We start from the raw sequence: 4,703 nt of genomic DNA, 5'->3' as shown, positions 1-4,703 counted from the left end.
GTCTGCTTCTGTCTCCTTGAACCCCAGTGGGCCTCAGCAGATGGCCGCTCACACTGAGCCTGGTTCTGCTGGAGGTTTCTTCCTGTTAAGCAGGGCATACACTGTGCCATTTTTTCAATCATTGCATGCAGCTACAGCTCACACTGTATGACGAAACCACAGAGGTTTGTCATACAGCGACATCACAGCTTGCGATGTCTGTACAGCACGACGCTCACCTGCTACCTGCTCACACTGTGTGTCTAAAAGCTAGGTAAGATGGCGCTACTCGGTCTATCCGGAAGCTAAACCAGTAGAAGAAGAATATGAAGCTCACTAAAGTGAAATGCGCTGCCTTGGCAATTTGGGCTGTTTTTGGGCAATTTGGGCAAAAAAAGGCAACAACGTATTTGGACAAAGACATGGCTGAGCAAATGTGGCTACTAAGGTCTGTCAATTTTACAGAAAGAACTCCATTTCACTCATTGCACCCCCGCCATGCTTCTGAGTTTTCACCTGAGAGGAAGAAGAAGAAGAAGAAGAAGAAGAATCCTTGTTTGCCCACTGAGCGATTTGCCTACTACGGCTGGGAGAAAATCAAACACATACGACCCATGATCAGGCGGAAAGTCGCACAGTGTATGTCTGTCTTTGAAAGGGAGTTTTTCCTCTCCACTGTCGCTACAAGCATGCTTAGTGTGAGAGATTGCTGAAGAGGCAATGAGTCGATGCAATCAGCTGGTTTTCCTTAGATAGAAATATGACTGGATGATCTGGTGAACTGTAAAGTGCCTTGAGATTGGGGGGGTCAGTGACGTGACAGTTTTTTCCAGGGTGAAATGTCATTAGTAAAGTGCTGTCAAATGTAGAAGCTTGGGAAATGATGCATTAGTTGTGATTGCTCAGCTCTTCTGCTGCCGGATCAGAACCTCCTCAGCGGGGAATCACTGTGACCGCAGCCCGCAGGGCGGTTCGGCGGAGCCGCCGCGGCCCGGTTTATGTCACTGACTAGCAGCTTATGTCAGACACACCGATGTGATGTTTGAGTCCAGCGACAACAAGGAGGGGGTGGGGTGACAAGAAACTGAAGCAACAAGAAGAGCCCGACCAATGATGTCATGGGGTACGGATCACCGAATACCGACCACCCCAGACTTCACTTAAAAAATCAGCCATTTAATATCATCAGCAGCAGCATTTGCTCCTTCTGTGGTCGCGGGAAAAAGAGGATGGACGCGGTTAAAACAGGACGTTCCCTATGTAGAAACAAGCCGAACATACAGGCTGGTTCACAGGAGAAGATCCAGCTATAGATTTCGGTGCCATCCATAACGAACCGTCCGGAACCAGCACAAAAACACCAGACCCACAGGTTTTCAAAGGGATTCGGTGTGGGATGGTTTAATATGATCTGTGTCGCTGAAATCTCAGCATTAGCTGCACATTAAGTCACATTTAACGCTTCACCCGCACACCGGGTCGGCCCACATTCAGGAACTCACCGGTACCGGAGCAGGAGAGACGTGCCCCCGCCGTGCCAGGCGCCACACAGCCCGAGGGAGATCCACAGCTTCACCACCGAGGTGAGGTTTCAGCTGAGGCTGGGGTGCTGAGAACCGCTGCTGACTGGTGACAGGCTGACCGGAATTACACCGAACTTCCGGCTCACACCTTCAAAATAAAGCACTCTTTGTTTTAAACTACACTACAATTAATAAAGTTCGCTCGAGTCAAAGGGGCAGGAAGATAATCACTAATGGATCGGAGCCAAAGCAGCATAACGGAGGTGGATTCGCTTTCACTACGCAAGCAACGTTACTGCAACTTCTTTTATTTTGAAAAACTAAAATGTTTTACTTCCGGCATTGAGGCTAACCGAACAGCTGTGAGGTTTTTAGTCAGGATTGTCAAGCATGGCCATTTTTTTTCCTTTATCTAATTATTACTGTTTAAATTCATAGTTGGAATAATGAAACGGCTTAAATAATTTTCAAAATAAAATGTCTGGAATAGTTCTTTTTGTTAAGTAGAAGCCTCAGAAATACGTATATATGTCATAATCTCACAACTCAAATCTAAAACATTCCAACCATTAAACCATTTTAATGAGTCAAGAAATCCTATATAAAGAGAAAAAATGTATAAATATCAATCTCAATATCTAGAGCTTAATCGTTTAGAAAAACCAACAAGAAGCTGAAGATGAAAGAAAATAAAATTGGATCCAGAAATCTGGAGGATGAAAGCAGAGAAACAGTTTTAAACAGGAGGTTCTCCTCATCTGCTGCTGAGGTTTGCTGGAGAGCATGCAGTCCTCTGCAGAGATCGCACCCCAATGGAGCAGCAATGACATGGATGCATTTTAGGATTATCAACTAATAAGCTGTATATTATATTCGGTACATATCCAGGTGTAAATTTAGTTCATAACACTAGTGATCTATATATTATATTCATTATTTATAATAGTATTCATCTCTATACTGAATCAGTAGAAACCCATGTCCTGTATTTATGGAACCATTATTTATCCTGCACTTGCTGCTATTGCATTTCTGGTTAGACCTAAACTGCATTTGGTTGCCTTGTACCTGTACCTGTGTAATGACAATAAAGTTGAATCTAATCTAATCTAATGCTAAACCTGTTCATTTGGTGAACTGTATTTGTGAAAGGAGAAATCACAGCTGAATGAATAAAAGTAAAAATCAATGGTGTGTTTAGAGTCAGGAACCAAAGAGGAAGCAGACTGACTAAAGCTGGAAGATTAAAAATAGTTTCAGTGTCGGAGCCTGTAATCCCAGCCACAGGCCACTTCCAGTTCACAGAGCTGTCTGCTGGTCTGAGACACGCCGAAGGCTTAAGGTCTCCTTCAAAATGTGAAAGTCGAAACATAACTGGCTGAAATCGCAGCTTTAAAAAGCTAAACCAGATTCCTTTGGCTGACATGTCAGGTATAAAACACACTGGGACAGAACCAGTGGACCTGGTGGAAGCATGGATGTTCTCCTGGATAACAGCGTCTCTAAAGGTACGATTCTTCCTCCATCCACCCTCCCACCATCAGCCAGCTTCCTGCCGCCTCCATGGCAGCTCAGGTCAAGACTGCCGTCTCCCTCCAGAACCTCTCTGCTGCAGAAAAACATCCCCACAGCATGACGCTGCCCCCACCATGCTTCACAGCAGGAGGGTAGCTTTAGCCAGGTTTTTTTTCCCCCCCAGAAATTAGGTTTGGATTTCAGATCAGATGGTTCTGTTTGGTTTTATCAGACCACAGAGTTCTGTTTCTCCATCTCCAAGCGGCCAGAACCATCTGCTAATAAACTGAACTGCCTCATAAATAAGGTTGGATCTGGCTTTAAAAAGAAGACATTCCAGAACAGTCTGATTAAACCAGCTCAGCCTTCGGACTGGGAAAAAAACGACATTCCTGTTCTTGGGAACTTTTTGACAGTGTGTGTGGTCAAACAGTGGGTCGTGTAGGAAAGTTCCCCACTGAGTGAAATGACCTGGAAGTACATGAGTGTCACAGGGAGGACAGAAGCTCTTTGGATGCTTTAAATGTCGCAGTGAGGAGCTTCAGGGCTGCCTTTGTTATCTCCTGTCTGGCTCTGGAAACACTGGAGCATCTTTAAATGGAAGGAAACAGTTCAGTCCCTCTGGTAGTCAGAGCTGAACTGTTTTCTTCTTCAATGAGGCTGTCTTTAGGTTGTTTTTTTTTTAACAGGAAATAGAAAAAAGCAACCGAACCTGGGAGCAGATGAGAGAAACTAGAAAAAAATAATCCAAATAAACGGGTAAAAATGTGCAATGTCTGAATGGAAACTTAAAAACAAGGCAATCTAGAAATAAGATTTTTTTTTTCTTTACAGTAATAGATGTTTTTTTAAATCTGTCTTTCAGATTAAATTTACCAAATGCAATCTTTTCAAACTGTGTTTCAGGGATCACATTATCCTCACTTCAAGCCCCAAACCAATAAAAAATGTTGCTGGTTTTTGTACTTAAACTTTGAACAGGTGTAAAAAAAAATAATGCTTGTGAATTTTTTTTAATTCTACAATGACAAAACTTATAATTTAAGTCTCCCTGCAACTTTAAATTCACACTTACAAAGCAGGGAAGGGAAGAGAATGTAATCTGGAAAAAATGTAATTTGAAAATAATGCAATTGGTAAAACTCAACCTGAAAACAGGAAATCTTCAAAATGTGAAACCTGTGAAATATATATATATTTTTTTACATTCTAGGTAATAATTAGAAAGAAAAAAAATCAAAGAAAACTGCATCAGGTTGATCAGAGCAACGTCTGATAGTTGGCATATAGGGAGAGATATTGGCTCCAACATGGAGGAAAGAAGGAGCAGTGGGACTAATTAGCAAAGATGCAAGAATAACTGGAGACAATTGACTGGAATCTCTGTCGACATTTAAAGTTCCTTTTCAGAAATGACTAAAAAAGGTTCAACATTTTTAAGTTAAAGGGAAATCATATTTAAATGTCAAATCATTCTGGCTTAAACATGTATAAAAATATTATCAGACAATATTTTCCCAAAACTGAGAAAAATTCTGTTTAAAAAAAAATCATGTCTTGAAATCTGTGTTTTTTTCTTTGTTATCTTCTGCAGGCCAGTTAGTTCTACGTCAGCCTGAACACCTAAAGTCGGCCAATCGTATATCAACAGTCATCTGTCAATCAATGTTTTCGGTCATAGCATCT

General features: G+C 41.9%; 1 protein-coding gene and 1 pseudogene across 3 annotated transcripts in view; both read right to left on the bottom strand.

Moving 5' to 3' along the window:
- The window catches only part of phldb1 (pleckstrin homology-like domain, family B, member 1), a 51,069-nt gene extending 49,459 nt beyond the window's left edge, over nt 1-1,610 (bottom strand). For all 3 annotated transcript variants that reach the window (XM_015395059.1, XM_015395060.1, XM_015395061.1), the window contains exon 1: nt 1,482-1,610. The gene's annotated coding sequence lies outside the window, so the exon portion shown is untranslated. The remainder of the gene's footprint in view (nt 1-1,481) is intronic.
- LOC107097772 overlaps nt 1,148-4,703 on the bottom strand; it is a 22,619-nt pseudogene continuing 19,063 nt past the window's right edge.

The sequence above is a fragment of the Cyprinodon variegatus genome, unplaced genomic scaffold (assembly GCF_000732505.1).
Source record: "Cyprinodon variegatus isolate N-32 unplaced genomic scaffold, C_variegatus-1.0 Scaffold723, whole genome shotgun sequence".
NCBI lineage: Eukaryota > Metazoa > Chordata > Actinopteri > Cyprinodontiformes > Cyprinodontidae > Cyprinodon > Cyprinodon variegatus.
This window is presented reverse-complemented; position numbering and strand designations above follow the sequence as displayed.